The following is a 21,185-nucleotide window of genomic DNA, read 5'->3' as shown; positions in this document are numbered from 1 at the left end:
TAATGAACACATTGAAGTCTCTTGGAGTGAAGAGACAGTAGATACAGCCATATATCGGGATCTCTGGAGATAGTAGCTTCGTTACCATCGGAATCTCTGGAGCTTCCCTCATCGTTGTCATAGGGATCTGCTTCGTCATCATCGCCTCCGTCGTCAGGGACCCCGGTGAAGACGTGAGACCCTCCGTCAAGATCTCTGCAGTCGTTGACCCCGCCACCATTGGTATTTGTACCGATTTCAACGTTTCTACCATTGAGTTCGGATACACATCAATATTCATATACCAGACTTATATGCAGCCAAAGACTCGCTTAAATAACAGTGTCCGCTTGTATAATACACAAGGCAATACATCATCCATTGTTATTACTTAAAAAAAATTAGGAATTTCAAGGAATAAGAATTTAAATTATATATTCAATCAACTAATCACACATCATACATACAAGGTTCATTTAGACCTACAAAAGGAGCAAGAGTCTGTAATCAATGGAACTTTCAGAATCCAAACAAAATTTAAACTACTCAAATGTAAATTTTATTATGTACTTACAGCTACACATAACCTCCAACTGACTACAAATTTCTACAACACATGACTAAATTATTTTATCCGATACCAGGCTAGGTCCAAAGTCAATTATTTTTTGTACCTCTCATCTACAGTTCAGGGGAGCTTCAGTGCTGATATAGCTACAGCCAAGACATGCTCAGTACCACACATCTTCAAAATCCTAACCCTTCAAAGTCGATCCTTGTTAAGCCTTACGACAAAAGTCTCCGAAACAAGAGACCTACTCTATAATTTTACTAGACATTTTTAAGCTTTTCATAGCACACATCGATAAATATCGTCGTAAATAACCCAAAATATTATCAGACCACTTGCATTCGATTTATGCACATACAGTAGGTCACCAGCGTATTCATCAACACATGACCATTCTACATTAAGCTCCCCACTTACTTCCATCAGTCTACTAGGCTCCACGCAGCACACATAAACTAAAAGAAGTCAATTAACAACCTATTATTTATTTACATTCGAATATTTAACAGCATACCGTCGACTAGTAAAATAATCCTGTCAGTGAACATGTTAGCAAAGTCTACATTTATATAGAACCAGGAATCCATTGAACATTCAGAACCTAGCTACACATACTCAGTGCTGGATGCAAGTTAATTCTACACTTATTTATCATCACTGTCACTCATATTACATCATAGGCACTTGAATCAACACTCATTTTACATAGTCGACACTCAATGCAACCATCCACTTTCCATAATCTAATCTCATTTCGGCACTCATTTTCCAACATCGACATTCAATTCAACACTCACTTTCCATCATGGACACTCAATTCAACACTCACTTTCCATCATCAGCACTCAGTTTCCATCATCGACACTCAATTCAACACTCATTTTCCATAGTCGACACTCAATTCGACACTCATTTTCCTTAATCGACACTCAATTCATCACTCATTTTACATAATGGACACTCGATTTCCATCATCGTCACCCAATTCGACACTCATTTTCCATCATCGACACTCAATTCAACACTCATTTTCCAACAACTACACTCAATTCAACACTCATTTTCCATCATAGACACTCAATTCGACACTCAATTTCCATCATCGACACTCAATTCGACACTCATTTTCCATCGATGACACTCAATTCAACACTCATTTTCCGTCATCGATACTTAATTCTACATACTCCTTCCTTCTTCGACACTCATTTTCCTTCATCTACATACAGTAAAATGGTAACTTTACACACACACACACACACACACACACAGATATATATAAATATATTCGTACTCAACTCAATTCTTTAAAGTAGCATACACATGAACTTTATTAGGGCATGAATAACGACACATTTTAATAACAATTTTTAAAATTATATTTATATCAAAAATACAAAAGCATAAAAATTCATCAGTCAATAAACATTACTAACTTATTATATATATATCCTGAAATTCTAAGTTCAAGAATAGTCCACGTTTCTTTGATAACTGATACAATTTCGTCATTTTGCGAAACAAGTAAAAGTCGCAACCTGTTCACCAACACGTTCGGGTCTTTCAACGATATATAATCAATTTCACTTGATGACACCATCTTCTTCGAATGTTTGCTGAACATATTCTGAAAATCGTTGTAATAATGATTATGATAATTTGTATCATCATCATCATCGATGCTGTCCACATCTTTATCAAACACACTGACATCTTCATCTTGCATATCCCAGTATTTCGAATTTTTTGACATTGGAGTACCATCATTGGCAACAAGCTTACTTGCTAATTTTCCAAAAAAAATATTCCAAAGTCCGTGGAAGTCTACTATAAGACGCCTTGTCACTTTTTCTGGAGATGTTACTTTCATTATCTTCTACCTTACTTATATCTCCAACACCATTTAAGCTATATCCTTTCTCAAGACCTGGAGAGATTTTAACACAATCGCTTTTAAGACTAGGTCGATCAATTTCATTGTAAGACATACTGTCCCAGAGCATATCGTCTCCATCTTCGTACTTTATCTCCTGAACGAGCTTGGCTTTACAAGTTTTATAGTGTCTTTTTAAATTCTCTCTTCGTTTCATCCGCCTACCACACTTGTCACAACTTAGTATTTGACGGAATGGACTTTTAACACAATCGGTCTTTTCATGTCTACGAGCATTATAGCTTTTATCAAAGTTTTTGCTACAGTATGTACAATGTCCTTCAGATCGAGATCGATATTTGAGTATCGTACCTTCACTAGACTGTATGTACTCCATAATGGTTGAATAGCCACTAAAAGTATTATTTAGGTACTTCGTATTTTTATGTATGAACATTCATCAATTATTTACGAAAAAAGATTTTTTTTTTCTCTCATTTTGACTAAAAAACTCATGTTCCACGTAGTTTTACTACCCACCTTCAAATTTTCTCATATGTTATGTTGTAAAAGCATCCAAAGTTGGTTGTAGGTTACGGAATTCTCACTCACGATCTCTTGAAAAAGGTGTGCCTCCCTAGATCTCAAGAGGAAGAACATTGACCTTATTTAAAAATTAGTGAATAATATCATGGCCTAGCAAGAATCACAAGATAATCTATTCACATATTAGCAACCATCATGTATCAGTTGTCTGTATATGCAGTCTCTGTTGTCTGTATAAGTAGTCAATGTTTTGTGTGGGATGCGGGATGCTCCCTAACGATCGCAACAGAAGGAGGGCTTCGCTAGAACTCAAGGGGAAGGGAAATCTTCGTGTGTGATAGCTTTTTCCATTTGTTTCAAGGCATAGTAATCGTCTGATTAATGAACTTTGGTTTTTGTGTGATTTCCACCTGTTAAAATTATTTTTTATGTGTTGATTTGATAATATGACTTCGGAAATTTATACGAAACTCTGAATAAAATTACCTGTCTTAGACACCAAGGACAATACAGTTTGTCTTTCATGTTAATGCTTCTCAGATGTCTCAAAGCATATTATTTGTCTGAGTAAAGTTATTATTTTTTTAAATCCACCTGATAACAATATTGTAAGTGCTGATTTATTGACAGAATTTCACTGATTAAATGTAACTCTGAATAGAAATAACATGACTCAGTAAGTAAAAAATTCTTCATGCAGAGATAGATCTCTCACAAATAATCAGGAGCACTCGGCGAAAACCATCAGATGTCTAGCCAGGAATAATCAGAAACACTTGGAGAAAGCCATCAATATAATATCAAGATTAATCAGAAGCACTCGGAGAAATCCATCTGATGTCTTGTTAGGTATTATCAGAAGCACACGGAGAAAACAACCATAATATTGTCAAGAATAATCGGAAGCTCACGGAGAAAACCACCAGGGAGGATGTCGTTTATAAACATCATAAATTACCAATTTTTTTAAAAAAGTCCAAATTTAATCCTGCTTAAGCAAAGAGTTAACAAGCGGGCTTGTGCTAGAACTCTCATGTTGCTTAAGCAAAGAGTTCACAAGCCCGCTTGTGAACTCTTTGCTTAAGCAACATGAGAGTTCTAGCACAAGTCTGCTTGTGAACTCTTTGCTTAAGCAACATGAGAGTTCTAGCACAAGCCCGCTTGTTAACTCTTTGCTTAAGCAGGATTAAATTTGGACTTTTTTAAAAAAATTGGTAATTTATGATGTTTATAAACGACATCCTCCCTGGTGGTTTTCTCCGTGAGCTTCCGATTATTCTTGACAATATTATGGTTGTTTTCTCCGTGTGCTTCTGATAATACCTAAAAAGACATCAGATGGATTTCTCCGAGTGCTTCTGATTAATCTTGATATTATATTGATGGCTTTCTCCAAGTGTTTCTGATTATTCCTGGCTAGACATCTGATGGTTTTCGCCGAGTGCTCCTGATTATTTGTGAGAGATCTATCTCTGCATGAAGAATTTTTTACTTACTGAGTCATGTTATTTCTATTCAGAGTTACATTTAATCAGTGAAATTCTGTCAATAAATCAGCACTTACAATATTGTTATCAGGTGGATTTAAAAAAATAATAACTTTACTCAGACAAATAATATGCTTTGAGACATCTGAGAAGCATTAACATGAAAGACAAACTGTATTGTCCTTGGTGTCTAAGACAGGTAATTTTATTCAGAGTTTCGTATAAATTTCCGAAGTCATATTATCAAATCAACACATAAAAAATAATTTTAACAGGTGGAAATCACACAAAAACCAAAGTTCATTAATCAGACGATTACTATGCCTTGAAACAAATGGAAAAAGCTATCACACACGAAGATTTCCCTTCCCCTTGAGTTCTAGCGAAGCCCTCCTTCTGTTGCGATCGTTAGGGAGCATCCCGCATCCCACACAAAACATTGACTACTTATACAGACAACAGAGACTGCATATACAGACAACTGATACATGATGGTTGCTAATATGTGAATAGATTATCTTGTGATTCTTGCTAGGCCATGATATTATTCACTAATTTTTAAATAAGGTCAATGTTCTTCCTCTTGAGATCTAGGGAGGCACACCTTTTTCAAGAGATCGTGAGTGAGAATTCCGTAACCTACAACCAACTTTGGATGCTTTTACAACATAACATATGAGAAAATTTGAAGGTGGGTAGTAAAACTACGTGGAACATGAGTTTTTTAGTCAAAATGAGAGAAAAAAAAAATCTTTTTTCGTAAATAATTGATGAATGTTCATACATAAAAATACGAAGTACCTAAATAATACTTTTAGTGGCTATTCAACCATTATGGAGTACATACAGTCTAGTGAAGGTACGATACTCAAATATCGATCTCGATCTGAAGGACATTGTACATACTGTAGCAAAAACTTTGATAAAAGCTATAATGCTCGTAGACATGAAAAGACCGATTGTGTTAAAAGTCCATTCCGTCAAATACTAAGTTGTGACAAGTGTGGTAGGCGGATGAAACGAAGAGAGAATTTAAAAAGACACTATAAAACTTGTAAAGCCAAGCTCGTTCAGGAGATAAAGTACGAAGATGGAGACGATATGCTCTGGGACAGTATGTCTTACAATGAAATTGATCGACCTAGTCTTAAAAGCGATTGTGTTAAAATCTCTCCAGGTCTTGAGAAAGGATATAGCTTAAATGGTGTTGGAGATATAAGTAAGGTAGAAGATAATGAAAGTAACATCTCCAGAAAAAGTGACAAGGCGTCTTATAGTAGACTTCCACGGACTTTGGAATATTTTTTTTGGAAAATTAGCAAGTAAGCTTGTTGCCAATGATGGTACTCCAATGTCAAAAAATTCGAAATACTGGGATATGCAAGATGAAGATGTCAGTGTGTTTGATAAAGATGTGAACAGCATCGATGATGATGATGATACAAATTATCATAATCATTATTACAACGATTTTCAGAATATGTTCAGCAAACATTCGAAGAAGATGATGTCATCAAGTGAAATTGATTATATATCGTTGAAAGACCCGAACGTGTTGGTGAACAGGTTGCGACTTTTACTTGTTTCGCAAAATGACGAAATTGTATCAGTTATCAAAGAAACGTGGACTATTCTTGAACTTAGAATTTCAGGATATATATATAATAAGTTAGTAATGTTTATTGACTGATGAATTTTTATGCTTTTGTATTTTTGATATAAATATAATTTTAAAAATTGTTATTAAAATGTGTCGTTATTCATGCCCTAATAAAGTTCATGTGTATGCTACTTTAAAGAATTGAGTTGAGTACGAATATATTTATATATATCTGTGTGTGTGTGTGTGTGTGTGTGTGTAAAGTTACCATTTTACTGTATGTAGATGAAGGAAAATGAGTGTCGAAGAAGGAAGGAGTATGTAGAATTAAGTATCGATGACGGAAAATGAGTGTTGAATTGAGTGTCATCGATGGAAAATGAGTGTCGAATTGAGTGTCGATGATGGAAATTGAGTGTCGAATTGAGTGTCTATGATGGAAAATGAGTGTTGAATTGAGTGTAGTTGTTGGAAAATGAGTGTTGAATTGAGTGTCGATGATGGAAAATGAGTGTCGAATTGGGTGACGATGATGGAAATCGAGTGTCCATTATGTAAAATGAGTGATGAATTGAGTGTCGATTAAGGAAAATGAGTGTCGAATTGAGTGTCGACTATGGAAAATGAGTGTTGAATTGAGTGTCGATGATGGAAACTGAGTGCTGATGATGGAAAGTGAGTGTTGAATTGAGTGTCCATGATGGAAAGTGAGTGTTGAATTGAATGTCGATGTTGGAAAATGAGTGCCGAAATGAGATTAGATTATGGAAAGTGGATGGTTGCATTGAGTGTCGACTATGTAAAATGAGTGTTGATTCAAGTGCCTATGATGTAATATGAGTGACAGTGATGATAAATAAGTGTAGAATTAACTTGCATCCAGCACTGAGTATGTGTAGCTAGGTTCTGAATGTTCAATGGATTCCTGGTTCTATATAAATGTAGACTTTGCTAACATGTTCACTGACAGGATTATTTTACTAGTCGACGGTATGCTGTTAAATATTCGAATGTAAATAAATAATAGGTTGTTAATTGACTTCTTTTAGTTTATGTGTGCTGCGTGGAGCCTAGTAGACTGATGGAAGTAAGTGGGGAGCTTAATGTAGAATGGTCATGTGTTAATGAATACGCTGGTGACCTACTGTATGTGCATAAATCGAATGCAAGTGGTCTGATAATATTTTGGGTTATTTACGACGATATTTATCGATGTGTGCTATGAAAAGCTTAAAAATGTCTAGTAAAATTATAGAGTAGGTCTCTTGTTTCGGAGACTTTTGTCGTAAGGCTTAACAAGGATCGACTTTGAAGGGTTAGGATTTTGAAGATGTGTGGTACTGAGCATGTCTTGGCTGTAGCTATATCAGCACTGAAGCTCCCCTGAACTGTAGATGAGAGGTACAAAAAATAATTGACTTTGGACCTAGCCTGGTATCGGATAAAATAATTTAGTCATGTGTTGTAGAAATTTGTAGTCAGTTGGAGGTTATGTGTAGCTGTAAGTACATAATAAAATTTACATTTGAGTAGTTTAAATTTTGTTTGGATTCTGAAAGTTCCATTGATTACAGACTCTTGCTCCTTTTGTAGGTCTAAATGAACCTTGTATGTATGATGTGTGATTAGTTGATTGAATATATAATTTAAATTCTTATTCCTTGAAATTCCTAATTTTTTTAAAGTAATAACAATGGATGATGTATTGCCTTGTGTATTATACAAGCGGACACTGTTATTTAAGCGAGTCTTTGGCTGCATATAAGTCTGGTATATGAATATTGATGTGTATCCGAACTCAATGGTAGAAACGTTGAAATCGGTACAAATACCAATGGTGGCGGGGTCAACGACTGCAGAGATCTTGACGGAGGGTCTCACGTCTTCACCGGGGTCCCTGACGACGGAGGCGATGATGACGAAGCAGATCCCTATGACAACGATGAGGGAAACACCAGAGATTCCGATGGTAACGAAACTACCATCTCCAGAGATCCCGATATATGGCTGTATCTACTGTCTCTTCACTCCAAGAGACTTCAATGTGTTCATTATCGAACGCAGAGGAGACTCCGATACCTGCAAATACACCGCATTTCGTAAATAAAACATTTTGTGAGCAATTCCCAGCTTCTGCATTAGTCGTGTATACTTCAGATTCTTTGGCATCCAGTACAGATGATCTGTCAATGTCGACTGGGAAATCTCCAGCTCATGCAACATACGGGACTTCGTCGTCTACAACAGCAGTGTGCATTGAAAGTAAGATACTTTCCGAGCCGTCGGTGACTCAAGGTCTAACGACAAGACATCTGTGTACGTACTGTGACAAAAGTTTTAAATACTGACAACATGCAAGAAGACATGAAAATCATGTCTGTAGAAGAAACGCTGATCGTGTGACATTTCCGTGTGATCCGTGTGGTGTACATTTCACAAACAAAAGTAATTTGATTAGGCATTGTAAAAGCAAAGTTCATTTGCAGGTTGTACAGCGGGTAAGTGATGGTAATTGCGATGAATATCTGTATCAGTGCTGCTACTGTGGTAAACGATTTGAACGACTACGAAGTACACGCATCCATGAAAAGCATGGCTGCAGAAGAAATCTTGACCGTGTAAAATTTCTGTGTGAGAAGTGCGGAATACAGGTTACACGAAAATTTTACTTGAAAAAACATTATAAATTTTGTAAAGACGGGTTTCTAGCATAATTTCTGGCCCTCTAATGTGTTACACTCCTGAACTGATGTATCGAGATCTGTATGAATTATTTTTATTTTGTCACTCTAAAAACGAACTATAATAATTTATTTTAATAAAAATGAATGTCGCATGAAATGAGAAATGTATACGATATATATACCAAGTCAGATTTTATTGTGTATAAATGTTCAATTTTAAATAAATTATAGAATTAAAGAATTTTTTATATATTTTTCCCTAACCTACATCGTTTATCTTAATGTAATAAACTAAATTTGACACGAAATTTAGGTCGAATTTGTAATGCGCGTTTTGTCTTGTTTGTGTGTATTATTTTTTTATTAATAATGCTGAAGACTGTTTTTTTTGTTAAAATTATTTTTGTCTGAGTATGCCATCTGCATTCTTAAGATTTTTTATGGGAGATGTTTTGGTAATGAGCAGGTAAAGGTAATACCGTAACATTAGAGAAAATCTGATAGGAACTTGATTTATTTTTTCTGAGAAATAATTTATTACTCCCCGAAATAAAACTAACAGACTTGTGGGAAATTTATGGTCTTAAATCGTAACCTGTCTTATATTGGTGTACACTACGGACGTGATATTAAAAAATTGAAAAATGTTAATCAATTGCGCATACTTCGGAGTAAGCTGGTGCACTGGATGGGTTGTATCAGTAAGATTCCGGATACTTGGTAAACGATTCTTCGTCCAAGTTACTCACTCCTTCGTTGCTGATTACTAACATGAATTTTTAAAACATGAAAAAAATAATATATACTGGCCGGGGTCTTGATTTAAAATATTTTGCCGCTTATAACTATCGGAGTATCGACTTTCACAGTATGGTACGTAGGGTTCGACTCCTCTCGTATATGTGCTACAAATTTTTTTTTGTTGGTAGCGAGTTATACATGTGTAAGCTAATTTTCTGCTCTGGTTCAGTGATGTATACTTTGAAGTGGTTCCAGCAATTAATTTACGTATGCTGGATTACGATTTCACTGGAGTTTTACGTGAAATGGGTTGGAAGGCTAGCGACGTGATGTATGCATGTCTCGAGCAAACATATGACTGTCGCAGCATTCTGCTAGCTTGCAACTTCCGCGCGAGGGGTCAATGTACATTTGTGGGCGACGGTATGCGTGTCTCGATCGTGTAGTCTCTGTCTCTATCCTTGAGAATTTTTATTTTGCGGTTGACGTGCTTGAATTTAAATTCTTTGCCTGGTCGTACATGAATAAGTTTAAATTCGTATGCATTGTAAGATATTTTTCTACATGAGGTAAGAAAAATACATAAATGCTACATTGACTGAGATAGGTATCGAACACATGGTTCTTACCCTATGAGTGACTAGCACTTGTTTGACCTATCTCCACTAACCCTCGTTTACTTTGTGATATAGATGGGACATGGTTGTTTTCAGACAGATGATGGTTAAAATGTCTTGGACAAAGTGTCCTTTGTAGAAATTACTATGTGTGGTAATTATTTTAGACGAAGAGATAATTTAGTAAAACACGAAAAAATAGCGTGAAGGTTTTTTTATGTGTAAACAAATTATTGATAGGATGGATTTGTATGTAGAACTGTTAGTATACCACATCTCTTGAAGAACACTGCATGGTATATATAATGAAAGACTCATGGGCTCAAGAAACTACACTATAGGTGGAAAGGATGATGCGGTTCCTATGATTAAATGAAAGGAACTTTGATGATTTTTTTCTTCTATATACTAAGATGATTTAATTGAGTTTGTGATGATGGGTTGACAGATTAAATAATAAAACTGGACACTTAGGCTTTTAAAGAAAATGAGAATGGAGCTCACAAGATCATAGATTGTGGTTAATCACTGACAACTGAAATGTGGAAACGATATCATAAAATGAGTGATATTGATGCAGCTCATGATAATATTGATGACAGCTATGATGATGATTTACATCTGTGATAGTGACATGGACGCGGAGATTTTAAGACAAATAATATTATTAATATAGAAAAGATGGAAGCCGTAGCACGCCGATCGTGACGAGAAACAAATATTGAATGATGTTGATGGTATCGGGAAGACTGAAACTAATGAAGGTATCAACACCGTGAAAAGTGAGAATACATTCAAGCCTATATTTAGCAGATCCTCCATACTTTGTATAAATTGTGGACTCCTGAAAAGGAAGCATACAGGCGCTGAAGACCCTTCGACATCAACGATATCGAGTTCTTGCAGTAATCTGGGTGAAGACGATTCCTTCTACGGTGATTGCTACAGTGACTCTGAGGCTGTTTACAAAGACATAGACTGTGATGCAGAACCTAAAGCTGACAAGATCGAAGAATGTGTTGGTGTCCTGAGACCGAAGCGATGGAAACGTCGTGTTATAATAAATCTGATCAAGCTTGTGATGATCGCTGGATAGATGATGAAAGTAACCCTGAGGTTGGTGTTAAAACGGAAGACACCAGAGATCATAATATTTATAATAAACAAGCAATGAAGATGGTGGCAGAAGAGATTGATTCCACATCATGGAAAGATCCAAACATATTGGTTGACTGGCTAAGACTGATGGTGGCATCTGTTCGTAGAGGGAACTACTCGCATATCGTGGAAGTATCGACCATACTTAAAGAACTTCGGAACGCTGGCTACATACAATAATCATTTGATTAACTGACATGTGTGTACTAATGAAAATTAAAATGAATTATTTATATTTTAAAAAAGTATGATTTATTTCTTGTATTCTGATTTCCAAATAAGCCTGTGTTTCCGCTACTGTATGTGTGATCATTCCGTTTCCTGTGTGTACATTCCGATTTCCTGTGTGTACATTCCGTTTTCCTGTGTATACATTTCGTTTTCCTGTGTGTACATTTCGTTTTCCTGTTTGTACATTTCGTTTTCCTGTTTGTACATTTCGTTTTCCTGTGTGTACTTTTCGTTTTCCTGTGTGTACATTTCGTTTTCCTGTGTGTACATTTCGTTTTCCTTTTTGTACATTTCGTTTTCCTGTTTGTACATTTCGTTTTCCTGTTTGTACATTTCGTTTTCCTGTGTGTACATTTCGTTTTCCTGTTTGTACATTTCGTTTTCCTGTGTGTACGTTCCGTTTTCCTGTGCGTACGTCACGTTTCCTGTGTGTACTGTGTGTACATTCAGTTTTCCTGTGTGTATTGTGTGTACTGTGTGTACATTTCGATTTCCTGTGTGTACTGTGTGTACATTTCGTTTTCCTGCGTGTAAATTCCGTTTTCCTGTGTGTACTGTGTGTACTGTGTGTACATTTCGTTTTCCTGCGTGTAAATTCCGTTTTCCTGTGTGTACATTCCGTTTCGGTGTGTACTGTGTGTACATTCCGTTTTCCTGTGTGTACGACCCGTTTCCTGTGTGTACTGTGTGTACATTCCGTTTTCCTGTGTGTACTGTGTTCATGGACTATATGACTGACTGTTCATGACTCGATCTCATGGTCCTGAGACACTTGGGCTATATGTATGGATGACTTTGTACATGAACATTTTAAAGGATAATCTAAATATCAAAAAACTAGACTTTCATGTAAAGCATTGCGACGCTGTATTTAATTCGTTCGTCCGGTATATTGTCTTGAGCTGATTTTCGTAGAGTGAATGATTAATAAACTCCGCGAAAGGTAATGGAAAACAGAATCTAAAATTTATTTAATATTTAGTTACAACTGTCACTGTTCAAGAATCGAACCGTGGACAGGAACTGCTCTAATCAATTTGTAAATTAATAGTTTATTTTTTCGGTGACTATTGGAATTTTTTCCCGCTTTTCTAGCTAAATAATTACATGATTTCAAGATGGCGACCGAATTTCAAGATGGCGGGGGAACCTCGGTAATAATAAATTATTACTGCACTGCAGCGGGTTAGAATGGAAAGACGAGTACACACAAGATGGTGTCCTCCATCAGACAAAAAAGAGATGGTGGCAATGACCACTAGCAGGTGGTAGGTACTCCTGGTAGCATGTACTAAACATAAACTGTCGGATCCATGATGGTCGTCAAGGTCAAAGTCAAAGATCAAGGTCAAGGACAATTTTAAAGGTTAGGGTCAAATGTCAAGGTCAAGGTTAAATTTGAAGGTCAAGGTCAAAGTTCAAGGTCAAGGTCAAAGTTCAAGGTCAAGGTCAAAGTACAAGGTCAATGACAAAGTTCAATGCCTACAGTCGAGGTTAAAGGTATGGTGAACATAAAATTATACTAACATGATGCCTGCACACTCTAGCAGACGAAAACAAGATGACGGTCTCCAGCGGACTAAGCCAAGATGGCGGACATGATGTCATACCAGCTGACGATGTATACCTTGGTATTGGTGGTGTGAGGTCGGTCCAGGTAGCTTCCGTGTAGTAAGGATCGGTTGTATGCTCTTAACGGTTTCGAACCAAGGACGGGAATCGATATAATCAATCAGAATTCTAATAAGTTATTTTTTTGACGAATATTGGGATTTTTCCCGATTTTCTAACATAAAAATTACGGATTTCCAAGATGACGACTAAATTTCAAAATGTCGACCATAACGGTAATTGCAACATTAATAGGATCCAATATGACGAACGCAACATAAAGTGTAACGATGACATAGTACTCCACCAAGATGTTGGGTGTAACGAAATATGCAACATTTATATAATCCAAGATGGCGGCCGTAACGATAACTGCAACAGTGGTTTTTAAATTTTTATTATTTATTTGATTAAATAATTTTTTTAATGATTTTTAAAATTTTTCCCGATTTTCTAACATAAAAATTGCGGATTTTAATGATTGCGGGCGTAACGTTAATCGCAACAGTTACGACTTATTACAAGATGGCGGATCTGTCTCGAACATGTAGTGCTATTATTACTTAAAATTAAAAAAAAAATCAAGTCCCGATATGCATAATATTTTTTATATACCTTATTTTATTCTCAGTCTGGTAAATGTCTCGATAGCTGAGCGGTTAAAGGCGTATGTTTTCCAACCTAAAGATCAGAGCTGCGCTGGTTCGAATCACAGCGCTTCCAATGTATTTTGCATAAAAAAATAAATTTGATATGTCGATAAGGACGATACTAGCTCTGGTAGGTAATGGAACATCGACCTTATGTGTTGAGACAGAGCAACGCTGGCGCTATCTAGGAAAAAACAACATTAACAAAGTCGACGGTATCCAAGATGGCGGCCTCCAGTGGAACAGAAAAAAAAAATCAAGAGCGCTGCTGGCGCTATCTAGGAACAAACAACAGAAACAAAGTCAACGGTATCCAAGATGGCGGCCTCCAGTGGAACAGAAAAAAAATCAAGAGCGACGCTGGCGCTATCTAGGAACAAACAACAGAAACAGAGTCGACGGTACCCAAGATGGCGGCCTCCAGTGAAACAGAAAAAATCAATATGACGACAGAGACGAAAATTTCATCATGAGTGGGGTGCTCGATTTAAAAATGGTGGATTTTAAAGATGGCGACCGAGACCTACTTGTCCCGTTACGCTGTGTCCCGTTACGGCGTGTCCCGTTACGCTGCATCCAAGATGGCGGATCCAAAATGGCTTCCGGGGTCAAGGTCAAGGTCAAAGGTCAAGGTCAAGGTCATCCAAGATGGCCGCCGTGACGTCACAATCCAAGATGGCGGGCCGACAATCACAATCCACACAATCCACAACCTGAATCCTGTTTCCGGAGGAACATTCCTATACTACTAACAAGTAGCCAAAGCTAAGTCCTATGCCATGTAAAACCAAAACATTTATCCCGGAAGCTTTAATGTATGTGGTATCAAAATATTTGCAATTGCAAAATGGTGAGGCTTAATCCCTCTTAAACTAGAAAACACGTACCTCATTATCAGTAAACTAAATTTTGTGTACGTCCAGTACAACGCATCCTGTGAGTAGTATGTAAATGGCGGACCTGGGACAGGGTTCAGGGTGTGGAGCTGTGTGTATAGGTTTTTTTTTAGGTGGAGCCGGGTCAATGACTGATTGCTCTGACGTCACGGCGGCCATCTTGGACTCAAAAATTCCTCAAAATTCCTCAAAAATGACTCAAAATTTCTCGTTTTTAGACAAAATTTCTCGTTATCTTTCTCAAAAATTCAAAAATTAGGATTTCGAAAAACCTCAAAAGTCTTTTTCCTTAGAAAGAACACGTATTCCTAAAAGAGGCTTAAGTATCCATGCCTACAGCCTCCGATAAGCTTCTGACGTCATTTAGAATTATGACGTTACGACTGCCATCTTGAAAATCTTTATTTATTATACGATTTTAATGAAAATATTTTAAAATTTATAAAAAAATCAATTAAAAAATTAAAAAAAATTTAAAAACATACTTTTTCGACATGGAACTCGGAGTCCTCGGTTCGAAACCGGTGAGGTCAAAAACAAAATGGCGTCCAATCCTTCTCTCATGGTGGCTCCAGGCAGACTGACCCCCACCAATTTTTTTTCATAGCATATATCATCAGTTAGTATGACATCATGTCCTCCATCTTGAAAATCCGTAATTTTAAAGCTAGAAATACAGGTAAATATTTAAAAATGATTAAAAAACTAATCAAACCAATTAACTAATAAAAATTTAATAAAATATTACATAAAACCCACTGTTGCACTTATCGCTACGGTCACCATCTTGGATTTTATAAACGTTGCATGTTTCGTTACGCCCGCCATCTTGGTTGAGTAGGATGTCATCGTTACACTTTACGTTACGACCACCATATTGGAACCTATTTAAGTTGTATGTTTTGTTACGGCTGCCATCTTGAAAATTTCAATGCTAGAAATTCCGAAAAAATTCCAAAAATATTTTAAAAAATTACCTAGGTACTTGAAATATTTAGTTACTTAATTCTTTTTGGTCCTCGTTTAGATTTACGGCGAGAGTAAACCAGTAATTTATTAATATATTTAAAAAAATCTCAATAAAAAGTAATAAAAACATCTTACACCACACTCGAATTTTTGAATTGTCACCACGGTATCAATTATCGTTACGGACGCCACCTTGAAAATCTTTATTTATTACCCGATTTTAATGAAAAAAGTTTAAAATTCATCAAAAAAATAACTTATCAGAATACTAATTGATTAGATATATTATCGTCCTTGGTTCGATCCCTGGACGATGCAAAACACCTTAAATTTATGTAAAAAATTATTTCAATAAATAATGATTAAAATCCTTAAAGAAGCATAGTTTCCAAATCAATCATAATCCTATAAGCCATTACGACCACCATCTTGGATATATGTATTTATTGACCTATAAATTCGGGAAAGATTCCAAAATTCACCGAAAAAATCCCACATTACTTTAATTATTGAATCGATACTTGGTTCAATCTATGGACGAAGCTAAAAATAAATTTAATTTAAACACCAAAAGTGTCTGGTTCAAGAAATAAAACACCGCAAGTTCTTTTACAAACATAATATTTATAACATAATTTCTATTCTACTACAGGATCACGTGCGAAAGCTAGCAATCTTATAAACATTTAGCCCTGCATAGGCGCGAAATGACTAATTCTTAGCTCCTATCGGTTTATACTAGACAGAGACCAACCAGAACCCTTACGGACATAGTCCTCCTCTTATTGACAGAGTTTCTGGATAACGTGTTTAACAGTTTCCTTCACATCGTCAGAACTGTAAATTACTGCAGCTGATGTCTTGAATGCACACTTCTTAACTCTTTCATCGAACGGATATGGCTTTCCATATATATAGTCCAACCACAAGTTATATTTCAAAGTTCCGTTTGTTGCTACGTCATCAGTAAGCTGATTGATTACCTATGTTCTGTCTGATATCGTCAAGAAAATTACAAATGTATTTCGACTCACTAAGCGTATTTAAATAATAGTAGTCTTTCAATGTTCCACGAGATGCAGACTACGCCAAGTAGAAGCCATTATCATTCACCTGTAGAGCACCGATCACTGCCTTAGGTTTAGTTCCATGTCCAGTTGCCATAGCAATCAGTTGCTGCGCATCTGTTTTTTTGCTTGTACGTTTTCGAGTCTTCAATCTAAAGCGAGGAGTCAAAATTTCTGTAGGTAGTTCAGCAGTAGGCACACGGACTTCACCTTTACAGTTTTTCACATGTCGACGTGATACGTCCCTCGTGCCCTGAAAGTATATTATTTTAATTTAATAAAAAGGCCTAGGAAACAGCTGAGCAAAATTATAAGGAAAAAAACTAGTATTGCCAGAGGTGGCACGAGGTGGAGAACAAGGCAATTTTATACTCCCTGCACACAGGCAACTTGGGAGCTAGTGGATCGTTTAAATATATATAGGTAAAAGATAAATAAATAAACACTACCTAAGTAGATTGGTCTATAGGTTTCCTGGTTTATTTAAAAAGGTAAATTAAATCTGTTTTTCCTTTGTTTTGGTTTCACAATAAAATGGTATTAATAAGTTACAAAAAGGAGGGCCAGCCCGATGTTATGAAAACACGTTATATTATACTGTTAACAACAAAACAAGCACAGAAAAACAATTTAAAATATGTCCTTCCTGACGTATTATATCAGGTTAGGTTCATCCACTCATTACTGTAACAATTTCACATATTCTAATTTGATAATTACTCTATGGCATTGCTCGCTGGTATTCATTAAGGAAAGTTCTTTCGTTGGTGGTAGGGAGAAGTTTTATTTTAAATATCACCTGGGGCTTCAAAGTTGCACGTCAGGCTGGGAGGAAGCTCTTCTTAGAGAGAAATGAAGCTGGAGGTCCTGGACAACATGTTGGATGCAATTTCGGCTCCAAAATGTTGGACCCTGTCTGAAACACAAGTCAAATTCCAATGAATTAGACCTGCTTCCAGACAGTCAAACACAGTCGGCGCGAAAAGGCCAACAAATGGGAATTCGGGGAGGAAAAATAGATCGAAGTAACTCACCAAACAGGGTGTAGCTCCTGGGCTCAGGAAATGTCTCGTGCCAATATCCGAAAGGCGCCGACCGAGAATTGCGCGGATGACGCGGCAGAAATCATCATTTAGTAAGATAAAAAAATATTAATAAACTTTCAACAAAACAAGACTTGTTTTCTAATTACTACGACTGACTGGCTACTACTGAATTTGAACCTGGGATCACATCCCTTAGCACAGCTGACTACATTCCTTATTCAAACGAGTTCGTTGTTGCCGCGAAAAAGCCTCTTAACAGAGGTGACGCCGAGATGACGCGGTAAGTAGCCGAAGTCAGACTGCCGGCGATGACGGACAAAGTTCCTAATTAAAACGGGCGCTCGGACCTAGGGAAAAGAGGGGGAAGGTTCGGCTCTGGACCGAAAACTTCCGGAGGAGACCGAGGTGGTCGTAACCATGACTTCAGTTGTTTGCGCCGAAGGGTGACTGCTGTCTCTACCGGCAGGCACAGAAAGCAACATACAATCAATTTTTACAGGACGCGAGGAGGAAGCATAGGGCCTTATGGAGCAGCCGGTACTGCACTCTCGCGGCCTAAAGGGGTCAGAAGGGGAGGTTAGCATGATAGCCAACAGGTGTCGCGGGCGTCAGCTCCACTCGCTGACGACCAGAGCAGATGTTACTGTTTCTGCTGCTAGATGTCGTGGGTGGTCCATCTTTGCACATATTTTTTCTATGGCAAATCGTCTTTGAAGTCGGCCACCGCCTGGCAGGTTCAGGTCAGGTCAATGGTCCTGGGCATAATTCTGAGAACTAGGATGGTGGACTGGGAGGGGGAGATTGGACAAAAATCGCAACGGAGCTGGGAACGAGCGTCCACAGGATCCTCGTTCGTGCCGAGACTAGCTAGTCTCAGTGGGTCTCTAAGAAATAGAGCTTGCAGGCCAGAAGCTGCTCTATGCAATTCTATTCATGTAGGGAATTAATATTACAAACCCGGGACGTGACTGCAAGCGGGAGAAATGTCAAACGGGCTGCCAACGACGTCTTAGACTTTCAAAAGATCAGATTGGTCCCTGAGAAAAGGTGCCTCGGTCCACTGGCACAAATTTTAACTAAGTAGAGTACACCAGCCTAACAAAGTGTAAATCACCCTTTTGTAACAAAATAAAATAGAAAATAAAATTTCCAAAAATAATTTAAAATTATAATTACAATTTAAAAAAAAAGTGCCGAAATACCTTAATTTCCGGCACAGATGCAAATTATCAATTCGAGTAAATCATTCATGACAGTCATCACAGCGAAACTTCATGCGAGAAGGATTCTTTGAATATTTACTCCTCTCATATCTCCGTACATCATGAGCATATGCGAACGACATATCACATAGCTGCAAGGATACCGGGGTGATGTAGACAAGCCTTTCAGACCCGATCCAGATTCTAATGTTGCCGCAGTTGCACCATCTCCAGGTATACTCTTATGAACATCAATTCATCGTTGTTGTATAGAAACCATTACTTTCTGCCAAACAGCAGGACCTTTGCATATCTTTATGTGCGTTTTCATAAATTATCTTGTCTTACAATATGCTTGTGACTATTCTCACAGCCAAACATTATACGAGGAGGGTTCTTAGCACATTCTCTCTTCTTGTGCCGACGAGCATTGCTGTTGTTTGAGAAATCTTGTCGCAGTAACAGCACCGATGTTCGTTACTTGTTGACGAATCACCACCCATTGAAGTCTTCATCGATGGCGGACCAGCGTTCGCCGAATTTTCCTGTGCAGCCAGCACTACCGGAATTAAAGTCTCTTATGCTGGTGGTACCACGACTGTTGAAGTCTCCTCCAATGTTTACATCGTCGTAGCCAACGGGATATGCTGCTTCTTCGTCGTCGCTGACGTTAGGGTTCCCGTGGACGATGGTACAACCTCCATCGAGTTCGACGTTAAAGCCAGTGAAGATGCCATCGAGTTCACAAAAACAGGTAATTACGCGACTTATGCACCAGAAGAAACAAACTAGGTGATCCTTACATCTACGACGTCAGTAACAAACTGAGTGACTTGCTCTCTAGGACTCGTTTATATACATGCACAGGTTGGAATAATACGCTAGTCAAATCAAAACCATTTACTATAATACTATAGTCAAAATAACATTAAAAATAGAAGCCCACTCAACTGCCTACGAGTCTACAAATCTCCAACTACTCCAGAAGCATTATGTTATAAGATTACAAGAATAATTGTTTATGTAGCTACAAGTCTACGAGGCTACTTGGCTACGTAGCTACAAGTATACGAGGCTCCAAGACATCATGACTACGCGACTACGAGCCATGAGGTTACGAGACTACATTACTACGAGTCTTCAAGTTTACGAGACTGCGAGGCTACAGAGCTACGAAGCTTCTAGAACACAAGTTTACGAGACTGCGAGGATACAGGACTACAAGTCTACATGAGTACTTGACTACGAAGCTATAAGTCTACATGGCTCCAATTGCAGCATCTGTCTTCGGCTTAATTTTCTGTTTGGATCCAAATGCTCCAGCAGTATTATGTTATAACATTACAAGGCTACTTGGTTACGTAACTACAAGTCTACAAGGTTCCAATTGCAATATCTGTCTTAGACAGAATTTTCTCTTTTTCTCCAACTGCTCCAACAGCATTATGTTATAAGATTACAAGGCAACTTGATTACGTATCTACAAGTCTACGAGGCTCCAAGGCATCATGACTACATGACTACGAGTCATGTGGTTATGTGACTATGCGATTGCAAGTCTATATGGTTACGTGATCACGAGGCTACAAGACTACGAAGCTTCCAGAACACAAGGTTACGTGATTACGAGGTTACAGGACTACAAAGCTTCCCGAACACACGGTTACATGATTTCAAGGCTACTTGGTTACGTAGCTACAAGTCTACGAGGCTCCAAGGCATCATGACTACGAAGCTTCCAGAACACAAGGTTACGTGACTGCGTGGCTACAGGACTACGAAGCTTCCAGGACACAAGGCTACATGGCTACGAGACTACATGACTCTAACTGACTACAATAGCACCATTCAGTGGCGAGAGTTAATTTATCACATGCAAAATAACCTGTTTAAAGTAGTGTCGATTATTGTCAACAGATGACAACACATGTTGCTTACAGGTAAATTTTATTTAGTTATTTTATGTGGGATGCGGGATGCTCACTAACGATCGCAAAAGAAGGAGGGTTTTGCTAGACATCAAGGAGAAGTAAGTTTGTCTTGGGATATCATTTTTATTTTCCACATACTTTTGTGACTTTTACTACTTCAAATTATTTCAATGAAATTATTTTGCAACAGCGACAAAATTCGCCGTGATTGTAGAACTTAATTCAATTAATTATAAAATATAATAAAGATGCTCAGTTTTCCAAAGAAACATTTTCTCTAATAATTATTTACAATAATAATGTTGTTCAGCTATTACTTCAAAGGC

General features: G+C 37.4%; 1 protein-coding gene across 1 annotated transcript in view; it reads right to left on the bottom strand.

Moving 5' to 3' along the window:
* LOC134527121 (uncharacterized) overlaps window positions 1–21,185 on the bottom strand; it is a 130,287-nt gene that overhangs the window by 56,655 nt on the left and 52,447 nt on the right. The gene's annotated exons all lie outside the window — the stretch shown is intronic.

This window comes from Bacillus rossius, chromosome 1 (assembly GCF_032445375.1).
Source record: "Bacillus rossius redtenbacheri isolate Brsri chromosome 1, Brsri_v3, whole genome shotgun sequence".
Taxonomy (NCBI): domain Eukaryota; kingdom Metazoa; phylum Arthropoda; class Insecta; order Phasmatodea; family Bacillidae; genus Bacillus; species Bacillus rossius.
The sequence above is the reverse complement of the archived record's forward strand: the minus strand, read 5'-3'. Positions and strand labels throughout refer to the sequence as shown.